General features: G+C 31.6%; 1 protein-coding gene and 1 long non-coding RNA gene across 2 annotated transcripts in view; one reads left to right on the plus strand and one right to left on the minus strand.

Moving 5' to 3' along the window:
- ds (dachsous cadherin-related 1) overlaps positions 1-23,427 on the minus strand; it is a 286,596-nt gene that overhangs the window by 178,332 nt on the left and 84,837 nt on the right. The gene's annotated exons all lie outside the window — the stretch shown is intronic.
- LOC148234994 (uncharacterized) lies at positions 12,021-13,800 on the plus strand. Its single transcript, XR_015809684.1, has 2 exons — positions 12,021-13,443; positions 13,749-13,800. It is a non-coding gene; the product is annotated as an uncharacterized LOC148234994 (long non-coding RNA).

Below are 23,427 nucleotides of genomic sequence, written 5' to 3' on the forward strand. Positions count from 1 at the left end.
AGACATGATGGTTTTTAATATTTATGGCAATACACTGTATTAAAATAAAATGCTAAAATATACATTTTACTGTATTCAAATTGTATAAGTCAAATCTAGAGTCTTAAACGAAACGTTAAACAAATTTAATAGTTATTAAATATTATACAGTGTACTTTTTCTTATCCGGATGTGAATTATCCGTTCTTGAAATAAATTCAAGTTTTTCTAATTAATTCTAAATTTTGAAATCACATAAAGAAGTGTTGCAGAAATGCATCCGGAATGCATAAAATGAAACTTTTGGTGATTGGACAGAAAAAACCTTCAATATTTAAGGTGACCGAAATAAAAAGTTTCACTGTTAATTATTTTAACCAAAAAGGAAAATTGATTCAAAACCAAATGGGTTCCTTTAAATAGAATTTTTTTAAATGTAAGCAGTTGCCACAGAAAGTAGTTTTCACAAATTTAATAAATAAAATAAAATTTGAGATCAGTAATAATCATTTAAAATTATTAATTAAATTACCTTTCATTATTTTATTAACAGAAGGATGACAAAAAGTAGCAATAATGGCACTCGTCAAATGATCGCTTTCCGAATTATTTTCCTATCCAAATAAAATCATATTGAAAACGGACGACGGTCTTATGGTTGTCAAAATTTTACCGCCTAATCTTACAACCTTAATTTGACCCATAGACCAAGGTACTAATGAAACGGCTTTACCGTACTGGTTTTCTAAAACTGTTATACATATAATAGCACAATCTTGGTCAAAAGTAAAGAAAGATTTTTCATAACGTGGAAATAAACGTATGGGATTCTAAAGAGACTGAAGCAAGTAATATATCTGAAATATGTAAATAAATGAAAAATTTAAAATCATTTGAAAATGTCAATTGGAAAACATCGAAGAGTTGTTTGAACTTGATTCATATTATCTGGATTTTCAATGCTTAAATGATGCAAATATTGTTTATATTGTCTCTCAAATAAAATAGTGAGAATATAAGTTAAAAAGATACTAACATTTACATATATTAGTCTCAAAACGGTACTGGTCTACATCAACCAAAAAGGATTCGAATATAGCAATATAAGAGCCTTTAGAAAAACTCGTACCGATATTCATAAAAGATAATAATTAATATATAACTAATAAATAAAAAAAATTATAATTTATATCCTAAGTCTGTTATACATATTTTAAAATAATATAAAAATTTATAGTTTGGATTATCCGTGTTTTAAAATTTTCTGTTCTCGGATATCAACAGTATATTTATATCAGTAAGTATATTTACAGTATTATTATCGATCATTATCATTTATATAAATAATAAGTGCAATTCTGAATTAAATTTATGAATCAAATTATCTCTCTGTTTAGCACTAAAATAGTTTACCATTGATGTATTTTTAATTATACAGTTATTTTAAACATTAATATAAATTTTATACATTCTTACCGAATAAATTTATCAGGGTTAAGCATGAAAATAACATACCTGAAACAAAAAAAAAACATTAATTAGAATCAATTTGCACTTGATTTACAAATATTAATAAGCTATGAGTGTCAAAAATATATATTAATTAATTTTTCAACACAGGAAAGTTAAAGCCAGATCTATGAAGAGAATAACTCACGCATCTACTTCGACTATTAACTTAGTATGTAGTCTCCTCTACAAAGTCTCAGACATATTTTATGCGCAGTGATCGTCAATCGGAGACAACGACGACGACCATGAGCGACAAAAGGTTTAATCTGATCCCGCGGGAGGATTGCGCCGGGTTTATTTAAATATTTGCGCGGTGTCAGACCGTGACTCAGGTGCATTTATCGGTCGCTAATGATGGTATATTGCATTCGATTATCTAAGTAACTAGAACATTTCGCGATAAGCAGCAGGAATGCCCCGAGAGCCGCGACACTCGCTAGAAAACCAGCAGGCGGGGAGGTCAAGGGCCACGGCGTAACTCTGCACGCCACCAATGTGCCAGCCGTCACACGGGTGTGCTGTGTTCGAACGAAATTTGCAATAGAGGCGGAAAGGCGGCATTAACGCGAATAAGTAGATACAATGCACGAGATAAGCCTCAATCGGCATTCGTTTAATATTGAGTCGTTGGCCTTTTAATCCTGTCCAATATATCAATCCGAAACCGAGGTGGGATTTTCCCGTTTTTCTGTTATGGAATGTCAACTTTAATATAAGTCAAAAGCGCCTTAATTAGATCTTGCATCATAATCTAAATCTCAAACATATAAATGACGTTATAATGTCCTACAGAATATCTCACATAAATATATTAGTAAGTAATCTTTATTACTTGCATCTATAAAATATGGATATTTCTGTATTTGCATCAAATTATGTCTTTAAAATCTTTTATTAAAATTGAATCTGTGATAATATATTTGATTCTAAAATCAAGATCAAAAACTACTACATTTATTGAATTGAATTTAAAATCCAAATTAGTATTTTGATATAGTTTTAGTTTTAAATATATTTTTTTTATATTAACCTACATATGATAACGAAAATTTATTAGTCTAGTCTAATTATAATAGAAGCAAAATATTTAGCAATATAAATATATAACAACGTCAAAGTAAACAATCGCTGGTCTCTTTTAATTATAACTTAATTCTAGTACAAAAATATTAAAATTTCAAACCTTGGATCTGAACGCAGTGTAGAAGAACACGAAGCGCTTTCTATTGCTAAGTATACCACTAGATTGCAAGGCATGTAAATTTTCTTGGGTAGGTTACAACTATAGAAGCGGCCTGCTAATGCCGAAAGCCTGTCGCGATAGTTCTACATAACGTTTATGGTTCGTCTCTGGTATTAAATTCGACCAACGATATGAGCTCCTGTAATTATTTTATATGCATATATTATACATCTATAAATACTTCATACTTATTAGTGTAATATAATATATAAAATATAATAATTTCATTATGAGTATGCGAGGCGAGAATAGCTCATGCTTTTCTTGCACCGCAGTTCCGAATGCAGTTCGTAAAGTGTTTTTATCTTAAACATAAAGTCATAACAATAAACTAGAGAGCGCTATAACTTGTAGACATGTTAGTAAGTATCCGCCGGTTACTCGTTGCAGCGAGATCATTAAAACAGAGAGATGAACGAGTATCTTTAATCGAAACCGCTCGCACGTTAAACCTTATGGGTTACACAATACAATAGAAATATCGATCATTGCTCGAGTATGAATTTTATTATATGTATTCCATCCGATAAAAATCACGTTCGAATACAATAAAAATTTATACACGAGTCTTGTTTAGAAGAGAGATGCCTTACCGATTAGGGTTTACCGCAAGATCGTTACGCGGGTTTGCAAAGGGTAAAAAATTTGATCGATAAAAATCCTAACTTTGGTAACGATTCGAAAGCTTATTATATTTATATATTGTATCGAGGCTGAAGAAAATACATTTTTTATTTATTTTTTATTCTTTAATATGTTAAATTATTGCCGGAGCGTTCCGCTTCGATTTAAATCAGACCCGGTTAAATATTTATGCGAAAACTGGTAAATAAAATAAGGATGTAAATACACAAGTAAGACTTGAATATTGAGTCAAGTATCAACTTATACGAGAGTCGCCGAATTTAAGAACAAAAAAAAAAGCGTGAAGTGAAAAAGAAACAAGGCAAGAGAAAAAGCAGAGTTTATTTATCTTTCCTCCATACATTTCTTCGGCACTGCGGAAGATTAACGAGAGATCCTTTTACACCTATTGTTAAGGTTAAGCCTCGAATTGTGTTTCGTTATATATGCCGGAATCGAAAAGGCGATATTTATTATGTTAAATAAAATTAATTTTAATTCTATAATATTTATCGTGTTTGTTTTCATGAACAGTTTTGCCTACCGATACAATACATTAGAAAATCGTGACTTTCGAGCTAATATGTTACAATGTTACCATGGAGATATTGTATATTTTAATAAAATACTTGCTTATAACGGTAAACGTATGTAATAGATAAATAGACAAGGCATTAAAATGTATTTTTCTTTAATAAACCACTACATTGAATTACCTATCAAATCGGCGTATTTTTGAGCTCACTATACAGCAATAATTTTGTTACAAAGATATGCTATCTTGATTTATTGATTTATAAAATTATACACAGACCTATTTTATAAAAAAACACTTCACTTATGAACAAATGAACGTTTTTATAATTACTATAATTCAAAGTAATTCACTTATTTTTTCATTATTTAAATATTCTTATAAATTAAATTATTTAATCCTTGCAGCTCAAATATCGTCGTATAAAATCCGATAAAAACAATTGCTAATAACAAAATTCACAATTATTTTGTAAGAAAACATTTATTTTTAGTTATTTTTATAAACGTAGCATATAAAAACCATCATACATAAAAAATGTTTTAAGGCCAAAATGTTAGTTTTAAATTAAATAAATATGCATTGTGTTAACATTTCCTTGATAATTATATAAATTTTTTTTAAGTATATTTTATTTATTTTTGATTACCAATCATGACTTTATATGTTTCTTTATATATTTTGATTGACATCGAGATTAACAGCATTAAGCTGCATAAGAGATCTCGTCTGAGGAGGAGAAAGAGACTGAGAAAGCTCTTACTTCAAATTAAATTAAGGATATCTGTAAAATGTGTAAGACAGTGCAACATTTTGTTAAAAAGCACCACGTAATTAAGGCTGAATCTATTTAATGACAATGTAATGTCACATTTTCGCTACATTCTTAAAAGGAGTAAAAAGCGTCATTGATTAGGTTCCTAATTAAAATTCCAGAAAAATAAAATATACATATATATAATTCTAAATTCATATCAACATTTAAATAAATTCAATTAATCGTTCTTTAGATTCATTAAATACTTAGAAAATTAATACTATCGAATATATAATGTTGCCTATATTAGGTTTATTTGGAATTGAAGTTTTAAATACTTGTTGAGTCCTTTAAAATCTAAGATAAAAATATCTTTATCAACAACTGAAGTGTGATATTTTATTACGAATTAATTGAAGTTAACTGTACATCTTGGATGGAACATACGTTTCGTTTAAACACAATAAATAAACACATAAACGCGTTATAATCGATTCGAACATCTGACGGCGTACTCTCGAACGTTATTTGATATGTTTTACCCTCTTCGGTTTATTTTTTATTTTTTTAAATGTTGCCGATTGCTGTCTCCACCGTCGAAATCCACAGAAAGAATACCTGTCGACCATCGTTAAACCGCGATCACCGCAACGAACGTCGGTGCGGCGGCGAAGGGAAAAATGTGACTTAAAAAATAGTGGGCACCGCAAACGGCACAAGGGAATATATTCGCATATCAACGAGTAGAATCCTCAAATAATCTGCATAAATCTTGACCACATTTCCAAGCCGAGCGTTGACCATTTGCCTGAGAGAAAAAATGCCAGGATGGCGAGTACCGGACCTCAAGACTGTTGCGTTTGAAACTTATGCACCTATCGGGATTAATTACAACAACGCCGCTGCAAAAGACGTAAACTAACTAGAAATATTTCACAAGATTTAATACAGCAATAAAATCATGCCAAGTAAACCTCCGTGTGATTAGAACTACTACAATTATTTTTGAAAAAGCAACGGTTTTTGAATCTAAATAAGAGAGATTCAATTTAAACAGGCAATGTTTTAGGTATATCAAATTGTGATTCATCTTTGATAGTAAGCATTGATAATCCCCGTAAAAATGTACATTGATTTGTGTATATATTTTTAATAATAATCTGGATTGAGACATAACGGATCGCATTAGAAAGTCGCTCGAACGGCATTATGACTTATTAAGATCTAATTCCACGAGGCTTAGCGCTCTTCCCGGTCGGATTTGGAACACGAGAACGTCGCTTGGATTCGAACTGAATTTATTTCGGTCATTGCACATTGAAGATAGATACGTTTCGGAACGATTGTCTAATTGTTTGTACGCCCACCAGAAGGAGCGAGATGATGATGCTGGGGGTCGGTGAACCGAACTCCCGCGGATCAATCCTAGTCGCACGGGATTCGAACCAAGCATTGTTGACTTGTGAGTGGCATTGTGCGGAAACCGCCGTAATCACTGTGCGAAGTGAATCTAATTAATCATTGAGAGAAGAGCCGCCTTTGTGACGTCACATCGAACCGGCTAAATAATACTATAATTATTATTTTAATCTGAAACGCCTAACGTCATGCCTTTCTCATAATGCCGCTAGTAATATTGACATCTGATTTATCTTATATATAGAATTATATTTTTCTGTAACGCATCTTGATCGTAGATAATGTGCTTTGCAACATTATTTACATGTGTGTTTTGGAAGCTCAGCTCGTGACATTGTGACACAGCGAATCATTTTTCCCTCAAGGCAACCTTGTTACATTTAATGACTCAACAGCAAGATATGAAAAAATCGATTTTAAATTTTCCAATTAGGTTCAACGTTTTCCGTCTCGTTGCACAAATTTCTTAGTAGCATAAACAAGATTTATTTATTTATTTATTAAAATTATAACCATCGTGACCTGACAGGCAAACCTAATGCGTCACGATAGTCAAAAGTACTAATACATCATAATACATACAAATATAAACAAGACAAAACAACAGACACAAATCACCTCAACAGGTGTGCATTGTCCCATACGAATTGAACCAAAACTCCATAAGTGCAAGAGAAAATGTCAATATTACTATGGACAGAATTGAGCAGATAAATGGCCTTGGCCAGAGAAGAGTTGGCAAGTGCTCCAGTTCTACACTTAACAGGCAAGAATAGTGGACGCGACCGAGAACTATATCCACCTTCAGGAGCCCACATTTGAAGCTGCTCGAGCACTGAAGGATTGTCTACAATGCCCTTGAGCAATTTCCAGAAGTGTTTAATTACATAAACACTTCTGCGAGTCGACAAAGAAACGTATCCCAGGGCTCCCAAAATAAAAGCACTGGGAAACAAGAACGGATAATACCCGTATTCCTTTAAGTATAAATATCGAAGAAATTTACGTTGTACTTTTTCCAGCTTCAATTCATTACATTGACTCATTACGCCTGGGATCCAAATGATGGAGCTAGTTTCTAGTATGCTGCGGACTAGAGTATCATAAAGAGTGCGCAATACTAAAGTATTCCTAAAGTAACGCGCATTTCTCAAGATAATCAATTTATATTCAGGAAATTTAGAAACTTATGACATATGAAAGGGTAGTTAATAATTGTATTTGTTGTTTCTAGATATACTAGCGTCTAGTGTACTTAACTTTAAAGCAATACAATAAATTTTGTCTTGTGATAAATTAAACTTATTTTCGACAAAATTTCCAATAAACATATTCTTGGGGTCTTTATATGTGTCGGTTAAAATCTCAAGAGGGTTATATCATAAATCTTTATATGTATGCATGTTTATTTAAAAAAATAATTCGTCCACATTATGTATTAATTTATTGCCGTCGTTTTCGCCATGATCGATTACGTGTCGGCGGCCCATAAAACGCTCAGTAGCCATATTGTAGTTTTCATTATGAAAATCTATCACCGATTCGATAATTGAACCGGAGTGTGGCGTAAAACCGGTCGCATCTTGTCGCCGCTAATGTATCATTTTCGATCAAATTCTCGTTATGCTAATAAACGAATTTCTCCTTTGACGGCAATTAATTACGGCGCGACGTATGAATGGACATAAAAAATGTGTATATAAAAAGGATAAAGGCGAAACGCGTACGAATCTATATACACGCACATTCATACATTGTATATATAACACAAACGAACGCACACAGACGACCGGGATTGTCCATATAAAAAAAATGCCAATTTCCCTCGATAAGTCCGAAACAAAGGTATCCACCGCGTCTTCGAAGGACACATACAAAAGGTTTCGGTTTCTTTATATTTACATATCTAAATTGCAAGCAAGCCGTTTACATGTCGAATGAATTTCAATGGGAAATAACGTAGACGGTATTTATTTCCTTCAAAATATCGACGATTGTCCAACTTTTCACCCGAAACATACATTATTTATTTATTTTTATTTTCTGCATCGTATACAGAGTAAGCAACTAAACAATGCCCAATATTAAAAAAAATACAGCATATAAATCTAACTACAAAATCTTTAATTATAAAGTATTGATGGTGTATAGATATAGGGGCGAAATATCCAAAAAAATGTGAGCCCAAATGAGCATAGTATATTTTTAATGCAAAACATATGTTGAAGACTTTAAAATATGTATCATTTCAATTTCATACAAAAACACATATTAAACTACGTTAATTAAATTGTTTACAAAACCGATATCCTGATCTTGTGACTAGAAAATAAACACACTTCGAGTCCCTTTTTTACTTACATCTTATCACCATCTGTCGGCCTTTCAATGCACATTTATCAACCCCTAACTTATTTCGATGGTTTTACGAAGTTCTGTCGCTTATAATTTTTTTCAAACTAAATTTTTATTTTTATTTTATTGGTATGCAATTCACAATTTGCAATCTTACGCTTTTTATCATATTTATTTTTTGGACCATTATCTCCCCTTGACCTTGTATTATATTAAATGCCATCCGTTCCAAAATTTTCTTAATTGCACCTTATGTCACTAAAAAAAAGATTGTCAAAATACTTTTTTAAATAATAAAAGAATCGCATCAATGTAGTGCGTAAGCATAAATATATGAATGGTTATCTCAGACTGATCAGAAGTTTATTTTTCGTTAAATTTTACTAAGCTGTTAATTATTAATAAAGTCTTTTTTAATCTAAATCTAGATGATTAAGGAAGTATCTCCACAAAAAAATAATCTCCAGCGTGTAAATTTCACATTATTGTCTAATTTTCTATTAATTTCTTAACGGGTCATTGAACTGAGAAAAGCTTACGTACAAATCCGTTTCGCTAATGCGATGATCTCACTCACGCGTCAATGAATTAGGCAAACGACGCAATCTCCCCTCGAGGATCGTCCGGGACCTCAACGACAACACAAACTCTACGGATCTTTATCGGGTCGTTTTTTTTTTTCTTAAAAAGATCCAGCATCCGCGATAAGCCACAAATCAATAGCTTTAATTAATTGGACGTTTCGATTTTTGCCCATTGAAAAGTCCGTCGCGATGAGGTACCGCGGACGACGCGCTGAGAAATAAATTTCTGGCTGGCGGGTAAGTGGCCGTTGATACCGCAATAAATTAAATTAAGGAGTCCCGAAAATACAAAAAGAGGACTCTCAGCGGCGGCGCTCGCCACTCGCCATCTCTCGTCCTTTGTGAATCATAGATTCCGGGGGATAAGCCGGCAATCGAAACCGAGCCACGCTCGTTATGCAAAACAGCATCTTTAAAGACATAAGACATAAGTCAAGAAGTATTTGCTTATCATCGCATATAAGACGAATCACTTTATTTAAACCAACTAAAAATATAATAATATCACTTTTTACCGAATCCAATATCTCTCATGAATATATTAACCACCAAATGCGTATTATGATGTTGATATGTTGTACATATGATTGAAAATCTTAGACTTATTAAATATATGAATTAAGGTATTTTTGATAGACCAACTATATCGATTATAAAAGACATTTAAGAATGGTTAAAATACAATATGTACAATAGCACAAAAAATAATTAACATATACTTTAATAAACTAATTGTAACATAATTTTAAGCCATACCATAAGTAATTATTTGACAACCTATTAAAACTTTCATTGCACCTGAATAATAAACATAAATCATTTTTAAATTAATAAACGCATATTCATTATTTGAGAGGTGTTTTAACGACTCAAATTTTAAAATATACTGTTTTTTTAAACCGAAATTTAATTGACTGTAAAGTAAGTTCAAAAATATTAATTTGCTTAAAGTATAATAAACTGTTATTTCCTGTTTATGTATAAACCAATAACTGCAATCCTACGTATTTGACATTTCAGCTTTAACGAATGCATATTAGAGAGTATATAGCACATACAAGAATATGGAAATCTCTTGTATACCTATTGCTTAATTGCGGAATAATGCGCCCTTTCACTTTTACGAATGTGGACTATTTTGCATTTTAACTAGCATGCAAATGAATTTAACGTTGATCGTTCGCTATAGTGCAATGAATATATATTTCAATTATCACACAAGATTAATATACAATTGGTTTATTGTATATAATACATATCTTTAATCGAAATGATTGTTCTTTCGATAAAAATAGCAATGGAAAGGTGCCAGGGCAATAATACTAAAAATGATATTATTTATTGAAGTGAGACATAATCGCACTCTTTATCAGCACAATGTGAGCATGCATCATCGCAATCGATTCATCGGCATTGCCCAGGGTGTAACACGTATGTGTGAGATATGTGTACAGTAAAAGTTGATTATAAAAATAAAATACACGAAGAACTTAAGTTAAATAAATCTATTTTATTATGATTAATATAGTTGTGAGTTTATTACAACAAAAAAATCAGTTATTGACTATAATCCCTCAATACATATTCTTAGATACTTATTTAATTTATTATAATATTTTTTTTGCTAATATATAAAAAATAATGTAAATAAATTGATACTGAAAAGTGATAAAAACATATTTTTATATTTACAAGGCTCACCATATGCTTTGAAGTAAATGCTTAGTGTTCTAATGGTAGTCCATCTGAAAAAATTAATTGTATTTGAAGGTACAATTAAATATATGAATAAGTTTTAATTGTTTTTAATACCAAAAACAACTTCGTAATGATTAATTTTTGTAAAAATAAATGGATGTAGATCGATACTTTAGTTATGCTCTAAAGGTTATTAAGATGTAATTAAAGCATATCAATGAATTGTGTTTTATAGTTTATAATATATGAAATCAAGTTCATTAGCCTAAGGCAATCAAAATGGGTTTCAAGTTAAATTATATTATTTTACACTTTTGAGGTAAATATTTTTTACTACTTTAATACTAAATAAATTTAAGTTATTATATGTCGTTTTGTTATCCAGTCCATATTGCAATTAATTAAAGAGTTTGGATGATATTAAAATATTTTGCAATTTATAAGTTAATATTTTGCTTACTATTGAACCGCTTTTGCGTCTTTTATTATTTACTAGTAATTACGTACATCTATTTTTATTCAAAAAAAATCATGACTCATGTAATTTTAATGTAAAGTAAATTCTATAAATATAAATCATTAGAATTTTCATCAATTAATATATTATTGTCACATCCTGATTTTTTAAATTTAAATTCTTTCTAAAATAAGTCCCGAAAATACCAGACGCAAAAATTCCGCAAATTATTTTTTTCTTATGAGAACAAACGTCAATATACATATTTATTATTTAAATATATGTAAAATGTAATATATTGAGTCAGTCAACCTTTAAAGCAGGGGTTATCAACCCAGTTGTGTTTGAGGATACTGAAAATTCATTCAATTGCATAAATAAAATGATGAAATATGACATGGTTATCATGCCTTTGTACATATTTATCCGCAGGTTTTTATGTTTTCAATTTTAAATATCACTCATCATTTTTTTATGAATGTTAAACTGAAAAAAATAGAAAGGATTGTGTTTCGAATATTCGAAATAATCGTTTTCAATGCATACATTACTTATAAAAAAAAGAATTTCGATAAGACTATATTTTAAAAAATATGATTGAAGGATACCGAAAGTAAATACACACATTTTTTAATCTGCCTTGTCAACAACTTAGATTCTAAGCTGTATATACAATACATCTTTTAAGCCTTAAAAATCTACTGTATGTAGCAATAAGGATGAATGACCCACAAAAGAACTACAATGTAATGAATACTATTAATAAAAAAAATTTTTTTTTTTGTAAAAATACATGTACCAACAAAAGTGATGGTAACCAAGGGTTTAAATAATGTTTCAAGGGATTTGAGACTGCATTTTTTTTATTTTTTTTATCTATTGATACTGGCTAGTTTAAAAGCAGCTCTTTATGTTTTTCTTAGCTATATTTCAATATAAAATTTGTAGATTTAAAAATCAATTATATTTATTTATCACCCGATGGTGTCGATGTAAGCGCATACATTCATACATACGAGTATTCGACTAGCGCTGTAAGGGGGCAACGAATATTTTCTGCTCGGCTTTTTGTCCGCCAAAAAATATATAAACAATCGGAAAAAAACCCGATCTCCGAAATGATAATAGTAGTCCATATAAAAACAAAGAATGCGGTACCCGGGTCTGTGAGGCGGAGGGAAGAGGGCCCCGGCGAGTTGTCCTCGGCCGGCGGCGCGCGGTCGCAAAGGGCTCCGAGCGAATTTGGCCCTTGGCCCCGGCGGCGACAGGGCCCGAATTCGCCGCTGGGCCAGGCCATGGGAATGCGCAAAAAAGTCCTCTTTTAAAAAAGCTTCCCTCCGTCCGACAATCCGATCTCATTCCTGCGGACAGCCGAGGGTGACAGCCGCGCACACCACGCCACGCCGCCGCACACAATCGCACCGGACGAAACTTTTACCTTTATACGGGCCGTACACGTATTCAGACGTCAGCCGTTTTTTAATTCGGTGTGCTTTCGCGAAATTTCGGGCCGCGGACGAATAATGGCGGCCCGGCCGCAACAGAAATGTAAATGCTGACAATTTATTTGTGATAATTGTGATGCATGCCGCGCGGTCGCCAATGATGCGGTATTTAAACGAGGAGTATGCAAAGCAATACCGCCGCTAAAGGCAAAGGGCGCTTTAATTGAAGAATTAATTATAGACAATGGGACACGAAAACGAAACGGCGCACACACGGCGGTGGCAGGACGAAAATTACGAGCGGCGTTCGCGCTCGTCGCGGAAAGGAGACAGGACGGGGGTCAGCATTAATCAGCGTCGAATGTCGATAGCCGCAAAGGATCGGCCGAAACAGTACATGCACTAACATAGCGTTTTGCATTTATTTCGACTTGACTCACAAGTAAATACCTATACAAATATAGGCACGAATACAATACGGGTATCAAAGCGATGCAGTTTAATGGTTAGCAACAAAATAAATTTGCAATACTGTTTTATTTTTAAATAATATCCTTGAAAGTAAATTTTTAACTTTTACAATCACCAATAAACCAGGATCATATCAAAAACTGAATCAATTTTTAGTATAACAACGCAATGGTTTTCATGTATGCTTATAACTTAAAATTGCTTAGATTTTTCTGTGATATAGAATTTCTTTGGTTATGGGTTTTCGTCAACCGTCTGCCTTTTAGTGTCAGAAAATGACATATTATGCCATTTTTCCGATCTTTTTCACCATTAAAATATTTTGTTTGAAAATTTCGCTAAAAATCACCTTTGAGAGCAAGTGGTGATTCTCTCTACACGTAAATCAAAAATCTTACAAAATACTTGGCTTTATTTTATTTTATTTTTTTATTAAATCTTTAATTGTAATCCGACACGCGTAAGCCCAATGCGTTACAACGGGGTAAATCTGTACCAACTGATATAGATTCTCTTTGGTTATGGACTTCCGACAACCGTCTGCCTTTTAGTGTAAAAAAATGACATATTATGTAATTTTTCCGATCTTTTTCACCATTAAAATATTCCTACAACCTCGTTGGAAACGTTTTGTTTAAAAAAACTCACTAAAATCACTATTGAGAACAGGTGTGATTCTCTCTACACGTAAATGACGTCTACAAAAATCTTACAAAATACTATGCTTTATCTTATTTATTTTGTTTATTAAATCTTCGGTTGTAACCTGACAGGCGTAAGCTCAATGCGTTTCAAATAGAAAAATCTGCACCAACTGAGTAAGTCAATTAGATATAATTAATACCTACAAGTAAGTATTAACCACCAGATTGAAAGTTTGGGAATCGGTGACATCTATATTAATAATTATAAATTATTATGTGTAATTTAAATTATAACCAATAGAAGTCGCTGCAGCTGGGGTCTGTTTTTTATAATAGTGCATTTATAAATAAAAATTCAAGTGCGGCTGCCGGGGCTTGAACCCACAACCTCAGAGTTACTACTCCGAGACGTTACGGACTACGCTATTATGAGAAACTTTTTTATTTTGTTTAAATATTTAATAGTATGCTTATTGTTTGTTTAATGACCATCATCAACATAAAATATTATCTTGCTATCTCGTTAATTAAATGTAGTGTCACATTATTGAAAAAATTTGCAGTGGGGCATTGTACGTGAATAAATACACAGCAATAAAGCCCGAAATACCGGTATTCCGACATCGCGATCCCTAGTCGACACCACCTTTGCCGCATAAAACAATATCGATTAAATCCTTTATCGATTAACGAGCTCTTCAGTCGCTTTCAGCAGTCGTCTCGGCAGTTATTTCGGGGATTATTATCTTATCGGAATATTTAAAACCCGCATCATTGTACTGTCGCCGGCGAGCGTACGTCTCGTGAGAAAATTGGGAGAGGATGTCGAGGAGAAAGACGTCGGGACAGGACAAAAAGCGGTGGAGAAGAAGAAGAAGAGGAAAAGGACATCCTCCTTTCGTCGCGGCCAACAGTGCTCCGAAACAGTTGAGATTTGTATCGCAAATCGTAAATTTTGGCCCAACGACGACTGCTCGCCAAAGATGTGCCCGTTTCCAAATATCTCAGAGAAAAATATTTATAAAAAATAAAATCGAAAAAAAAATGTGTGTGAAAAACGTCTATAGTAAGAAACCAACCTTATCCGATGTTTCGATATACCGGTTGCGATCGCCGTCTATTTTTTTATCGAAGCATTCGATTAAACGTTTTTTCTAGTTTAGAAACCGCATGCTTTAAAGATAAATAATACAACGTTAATATATATACAAATCTAATTCTAGAACATGAAATAAATTTCGGTAGTTAAGTAGTTCAAACAAAGCTCATTTCATCTTAAGCTGTAATGACAATTTTAATAAAATAAATAAATAAAGGGCAAAAACTGATTATGTGTGAAAATGAAAAGTGCTGCAGAAATACATCACCAGTTTTTATATTTATGGCGTTAATAAAAAAAGTAAGAGCAAGTAACTTTTATGATGATTAACTTATTTAAACAAATTATGAAAACTCTTTAATCTTCGTTTAACAATCGATGGACTTTATGATCAATTTTTTATGCAACGGGTACTAAAAAAATATATAAACAGATTTAAAATAAGAATCTGCTGCTGAAATCCACCGCCAACTTTTTTTCTATTTACGACTAATGACAGGCAAAGCGGTGATTATTACAATTATCTAATACAACATTTATTTATTAAAAAAATATAAGCAATTTAATACATTTATGACAGCATATAAGCACTTGACACATTTATTTAAAAAATAATATCATTATTTTATGCGTGAATATCAAATTTTATTTCTCAGCATGCAAAGAGCAAACTTTACACATGATCATTATGCAAATATACTTCGGCCTAATAATAAGTTGTTGGTTTAATAAAAATTAGAACGTCCACTTTTATGGTGAATTAATTCAATATCGATGCATAAAATAACTAGTTCATTTTTATTAAATTTAATATTAGACATATTGCGCTCTTATTAATTTAACGCAATTGTGTTACTGTGTCGTTTGCAGAAAAAGAACGGTATCATTTGTGGGGTTCTTTTTTATCTGCGACACTTATTGTGATAAATTATTTTCATCGCAATGTTCTCTCCATCCGGCGGTTTTGTATGAATTTTCTCTTCAGCATCAAAGAAGGAATTCTTCGTCATGTTGCATGCGTCTAATGAGAGTTTCACTCGAATACTTCGAGTTACTTCGCATTATCAACAACAGTACATAATTGTCATGGGTCATTTTCTAATTTACCGCACACGATGTCTCCAGATGAGAAATAGAGGCAGCAAAAACTCAACGTACCCAAATTGTAACTTAATATTGAAGATAAAATATTAAATTATAACCAATCGAACGGCGATAGTGAAAAGGCCGCGAAGAGCTAATATGCTCATCCCTTCTTAGTAACGCTCGACTGACGTTAGTCCTTTTAATGATTAAAAAAATCTTACCGAATTCTAATGAAGATATGATGTTGGAACATACCTGCAACAAACAATAAATTAATTAATATATATTATATTGCATTTTATAAACAATAGTTTTAATTTTTACTTTAACCAAAATTTAGCTTTAAATAACTTTCTTTTACTGAAACTAAAATAATCTTAAGCTAAATTGTGGCTTTAAGTAAATTTAAATTATATAATGTATAGGCAATAATAAAAATAATTTTACAGTATTTTTTTAGAGAAAGCATGTTGATAAACTATAACTAATAAATTTTCCAAAATTTTTGTCAGATATAAATTTTAAAATAAACATATATTTTAATAAAAAAACTACCTGCAGATTTTATAAATTTAGCGTAGAATGTTACGATAAAATAGTATCATTACAATTACGGTGAGAAAGTCCCTCGATTTTACGGTTTACTTAGGTGGCCACTGTCAGTATGTGAACCATGGTAATCGTCTTAGCTCATCTGGAGTACCGCAGGGATCTCATTTGGGTCCTCTGCTGTTTTTTATCATTATATTTATACCCTAGTGACATTTTTTTTATGAGCATTGAGTTACAACTCATTGCATTTTCGGCATAACGTATATTAAATAAAGCACCTTTTAAAGTTACTAGAGGTAGTGTTATCCTGGCTGCAGAAATTGAAGCAAATTGTTCTCAAACTATCCATTAAATGGCAAAAAAACTAAACGAGTGCATAGACACATTAAGATGATTGGGAATATTTGGAGACGTATTATATTGCATTACATGTATATGTAAAAATATTTTTTTTGTTTAAAGGCTATTCATGATACATTGCAGAAATTTGGCAAGTCGTGTGGGCTAAATTGGTATTAAAAAAATTGAATATATGTTACTAAAATATTTGACAGTTAAGTGTCAGCACTCTAAGAAAAATAATGTTAGGTTAGGTTAAATTTGATCAGGATCCCGTTTATATTCAACGGGCTGACACACTAGATTTAAATACATAGACAATATATGATTATAAACTGAATTTCGTGATCTAAAATCGAACCTAATCCAACCGAACAACCATAAAACCAAAACTATAACACGTCACATCCGTTCCGCGTTACAATAATAACACATATTAACAGCAGTAAAAATACGCGAATAAAAAAAAAACATTAAATTAAATCGGCAGCATAATGGCACAATTAAGAGTATTGAATTGTTTATAAATAGCGCTTTTAATATGTTGCTCATGTCGAAAAAATCCGGTAACGTATCATATTCGATTGCGTGGTATTACTGCGTACATTTTTTTTATTTTAATTAAAAATAAAAATTTATTATAGCGTTAATAACATTTTATTTGCATTCTAATAAGCGTTATACTCTCAAGACTTGGGAATATAATGCAAAATTAATTTTCGCTCACCGTAATTAATCTTAATACCGATTCGAATCATTCGATTTGCGTCGCGTTTCACTAGGCTTATAAAATATTTTTAATGGTATTAATATCAAGCTCGCCGTCTTAAATAAAGCGATCCGTGAATGCGCCGGATGAAAGGCGTATATTTCATCAGGGGTTATTAATTATTTTGTATATAAATTAAAATACAATTTTATGTAACTAGGCGAGTCACTAATTACATTTTCATATTATGTATATTTATTTCATATAGCTTATAATATTTTTTATTTATTCTATATTACGAAGAAACAACATCTGATGATGTAACATAGGTCTAGATTACACCTCGTAATGAAAAGTCTAGTTAAACTTGAATAAATAATGTAAAGCTTAGGATAAACAGCAGCCAAAAAACAATCAATCCAAAAATCTTCGTCTGATAAGATAAGATTGACACTTCGCCCCAAATTATGACTCTGGCATTAAAGGTCGAAACGTCGACAAGAGAGATCATGAGAAAAGATATGTACATTCTTTGCTTTTCAATATAACATCACATGTGTATATACTATATTTATATTGAATACATATATATGTATGTATATACATATATTCAGTTGAAATTATAATTTAAACATCCCTTTTACAAATCGTTTGCTTTAGCAGTTTGTGAATTGTCGACAGCAAGGACAAACAACGCAAAAAAATAATTATAATGAATGAAAAGCATAAAAAAGAACCTTCTTCTACGGACAGAGTGTGAAATGCGGACGCCTTGTCAAGAAGCTTTTCAATGGGTCGGCAATGAAGTGTGCACAACATTTGATATCCCACGTGTTTTTTTTTTTTGCTTGTTTTATTTTCGCGGTGTGCACACAAACCACATTAGTGACATACATTCACAGTAGTGGTGTATTCCAGACTACTACAATTAAAATATAATAATTTTATAATTATATAATTATATAAACCTGAGAAATCATGTAAATTAAATTATTACTAGAACTTAGAACACAAAATGCAATATATATACTATCGAAAATTGCCAAAATCAAAGCGACGATATATAAAACAATGAGTATTATTTATATAAATTTAATGATATGGCATTATCCTGATCCATCTATCAGCGAGATTATTTTTATATAAAGCAAAGTTATTTAGACATAAATTATTATTATTGTTCAACAATTTTTGAGTCCACGTATAGTTTGTGTGATCATTGCCTTGTCTGTTTTTGAGGAATTTATTTGTCTCTAAAAATCAGTTACCTCTGAATTTCGAATCATAACTGGACCAGAGTTAGCATGAAGAGAGAAGCAGCTGTTTTCTCGGTCTTATCAGTATAGCTCTATTTGATGCAATGCAATTTGTATGAACTGTATTTTGTGATGTTATCACGTGAAAATTCTTGTTGGAAGTTACTTCCGAATGGAAGTGAATACTATGAGCTATGTATGCAGTTATATATACTTTGTCTGACTAAGTTTCCTTATACTCATACTCTCAACAGTTTCATCAGATTTCCATATTCTATCTTATTATATTATTTGCGTATCTCTCAGAATTTAAGCATGTGGACTTTTGGCAACGTTGCACTTGTCATTTCGCATTCAATCTGCTGTGCTTGTCAAAGCAATACAATAGCATTTTTTTAGCTAATACCTCAAACAACTGAGTGCTTTATACCTGGACGATGGTTTGGTCAATGATCCAGATATTTTGTGCCACAAATTTAGTGCTTATCTTTGTGACTTATTTATGTTATGTTAACGGTAAAATTAAGCTAAAAATATGACTATTTTTATCAATATGGTTATGGGAATTATTTCAATTTAATGGTAATGGGCAGTCAGGATCGTCTACTTACATTGTGTTTAATTCCTAACATCGAACATTTTTAGTAAATCAAAATTATCAGATACATAATGGGCCTACCAACATAAAATATTAAATTGCGCAATGATAATTTACTCAATTAAATAGCTTGTTTATCTCATTAATTGAGTGAAACATGCGTACTGAAAATAGTTCAAAATATTTCTAAGACTTTTATTTTGATTTGCACAAATAGTTTTATTTATAGATATTAGTAATTTATGATTTTTTATTTTAAAATGACCAATACACTTAAACCAGACGCATTATAAAATTCATATCGTTAATTTCAGTGAGACAGACACACAAAATGACAAACTGCAGAAAATAAAATTTTGCAGAGAGCAGCAAATATTATTACATTGCTAAAAATAAACACAGATTTTTTTAAATTAATCTTATGGTTTATTTGTTTAAAATTTCTTTATTATAATTTAATCAGTTTACAAAATACGAAGCAGTTGTAAATAACGTAAATTTATTCATTCAAAGTATAATTTCTATATTTATCTACCTGTCTCTATACTGCTATCGCGTCGTTCAATCTCATTATTAGGTGTTATACGCATTTTTCACAGTAGTTAAAATAGTGCGTGTCGTCGTCTCACCAACTGTTTACGCAGTTGTTCCCTACTGGATTAATGTATAGTAGTTAGTTTTTTAGAACCATTTCAAGGGTCGGACCAACGATGCTTCTTTGTGGTCCCGCTCTTCACCTCATTACCATATGAAAGGGCAACCGAGGAATGGTAGTAACCAAGAGGGTCTCTCCTAGCGCCGGTCGTCAACGCTGCTTGACACATTGTCTTCTATTAGCCTATTCAAACTTTAATTTGTTTACATAATTTGAATATGCAACACGTTCAACCGTTAAAGTGCCTTTTATGTATAGTCGCCGATGTATCATTACCATTGTCTGGCTTATATATCATAGCGAACGATCAGCGCAATGGTTAAATAAATTTCAATATGTAGGTATGTATGTTATAATAATAATATCTGATGTAGAAGACTCGTAAGCCTGTAAGGTATTATTCGAATATGGACAGATAAAAAACATGCTTATAATAAGACGATTGAGCAAATCCAACACAAAGACAAGGTAATTAGATCTACATCAAACGGTAGCAAAACATCAATCATATTGAATATCAATGTCAAATCGATTATTAAAAAAAAATTGAATAATCCAGTGATTTATTAATTTTGATTATTATTTAGTCTAATTAAATAATATTTATTAAAAAAATATTATTTTTTTACGATCGTTTATTTTGATTTTTTGTCTTAATATATTCATCAATCTTCTGAGATCCTTTTTGATCGTTAACATGCAACCGCTTTGAAAATAGCAACAAATTTAAAAACATGAATAAAATAACCCGATATTATAACATAATCGATTTATTTTCGTATTAAATGATAATTTAATAAACTTCTCAATTGAAAAAAAATCAATTCACAGTCTGCGGGGAATACAATTTGGAATGTTTTTCATGATGAAGGTTCAGATCCCTACAACGGCTCTCATTGTGGGGGAGTCAATGAAATGATCTAAAAGGAGACCTCTGCCTTTATCCGTTTCAATCGAACCGTATTGAAAAAAGATCGATCTTTTTACGGTGAAAACGTTCCGGCTAAAACTTGCTGACACCTCAACAATCGTAACCGTAGCACACTGTCTATTTTTTATCACAAAAACGATTGAAAAGCGTGAATGAGATGTTTTATTTATACACGCATACCTCAAATTATAATTAAATTTATATTCAGGAAACGGTGAAATACCTGTGTTTTTGCAACGAATAATGTGATTAAATAAATGGCGTTGTTTATGATAAATAGCGCAATTAAATGATAATATCGAATGTCGCTGACTATTGCTCATAAAGCAACGACTCCACAGATGAGCTACGCCTTCTCGCCAATTATAATGCATGTTTTTAATTCCCGTCTATATTTTACCCGAATTTACTTATACAGTTTTATACAGCACCAATATATTATCACAAAATAAAAAAAAAACACATTTTATTGCGCCATAAAATTGCACAATATTAATCTGACGCGGGCGGTTCAAACGGGAGTTGAACCTTTGGTTTCGTAGCGATTCACTAATCCAACGACGGCTCTTCTTGTTCTTTCGTTATGGAACAATTTCCATAAGTTGAGCAATAAAAAGGCGATAAAATACGAGCCGGTGGGTTATTGTATCGGCTTATCTCGGCGACGGGTCATTAGCGCGAGCCTCGCGATAATTTCCAGTTAAACTTCTTAACGAACGCAAAAAAGAGCGCATCCTCACGGTCCGCGGTGCACTCGGGCTCCGAACGAGGGTGTAATTTATAATCGGAATGAAGAGATCATGCGGCTTGGGCAAACGCTTCGGGCCATAATCAAATTAATCGGGATATCACGAGCGACGTGTTAAATGTGACTTTTATTTATTTTTCCATCGACGGAAGTGTAAATTCCGTAAATGGGCAACGCGAGCGGTGTTAAAGTTTGACGGACAAATAGATACGACACGAATCTTAGATTTTGACAATCGTGTTATTTTATTTATTTCAGTTAAACAATAAATCAAATTAATACAAAAATATATACATACACTATACGTGTACATATAATTCTCAGCCACACAAAAAAATGTGATATTTATGTACTTCATGTGACTTTAAAAGCACATTTTTCAGATGCCTGAATCAGTAATATAAATTTTCTAATAAATAGTATTCATCATATAAATTTTAAAATTTTAGTGGTGTGCCTTAAGCATGTTAATAATAAAATACGTAACTATTAAAATTTATATACAAATAAATAAAGAGTATTAATTGAACAACTATTTCAGTAGACTCAAGAAACTATTCGAAATCATAAACTAGAACTATATTTAATACATTTTTAAAGTATAAAAGCATTAAAACATTTCATTTTAAATAGTTAAAATAAATCACATTATACATAAGTAGATATGAATATCTAAGAAAAATAAAATTTTATAATAAACGGATATTTTTAAAATAACAACCCATCGCATATTTTGTATTTTAAATTATTTCTTTACTTTATTTTAATTGTTCCTGATGTCAAAAACACATGTTTAGTACCATTTGATGTTGAAGTTTAATTATTAGAAGTATTTAAAATAGAAGTCCAACATTTCAGTATTTTTTAGAAATTATCTAAATAACCCAAATAAATTATTTGCAAAAACAGAATTTTTGGTCTAGACCTCAAAGGGAGAAACAATATAAAAATTATTAAATTACTTATCACACCAAAAAGTGTGTCTTTCATATCAGCAGGTCATTTCAAACCTCAAAAACATTACACCAAATCACTTTTTCCGAAGGATCAAATCTCAGAGATTCTAGAAAAAAATATTTTCACGTCGTGAGCTGCCTAAAGATAATCAATAAAGCACATGGTTGATGAAGAAACATGATCAGTAGCTGACAGTACAGAGGAGATCTCGTCTAAAGAGTAGAAAATGTCTGAAAAACCCCTCACTTATATCTAAGTATATCTCTACAATGTGGGGAACAGTGCAAAATTTAGTCAAAAAACACCTGAATCTAGTGAATGCCAATGAAATGTCACATTATTGATAAATCCTCAAAAGAGGCAGAAGCATTTCTCCGAAAAGGCAGCAGTAATTCCGATATGAATAAATAATATACAGTAAACCCCACAATAACACGGTAAATTTGGGACGTGCAATTTGGGTGCGTGTAGTGGGGAGACTAAAAAATACTGTAATCAAGCGCGTGTGGTGAGATATCCTCCATTTTGCTCGCTCATGCATAAAGTAACGGGCACCCAATTTACCGTGTTATCGGGGGGTCTACTGTATAACATAGCAATTTATGTGTCTATTATTTAATATAGGGAATTTTTCTTTGATATACGGGTGTTTTAAATTACGCGACGTTTCCAGAAACCAAAGTTTTACTATAACTATAATAATATTTGGGTATCGAATAGTAGAAGAGGTCAAATCGAATATTTTAATATACGTGTTAGAATCCCTATTAGACA

The sequence above is a fragment of the Plectrocnemia conspersa genome, unplaced genomic scaffold (genome assembly GCF_051122295.1).
Source record: "Plectrocnemia conspersa isolate PC_06_02 unplaced genomic scaffold, ASM5112229v1 ptg000005l, whole genome shotgun sequence".
Taxonomy (NCBI): Eukaryota; Metazoa; Arthropoda; class Insecta; order Trichoptera; family Polycentropodidae; genus Plectrocnemia; species Plectrocnemia conspersa.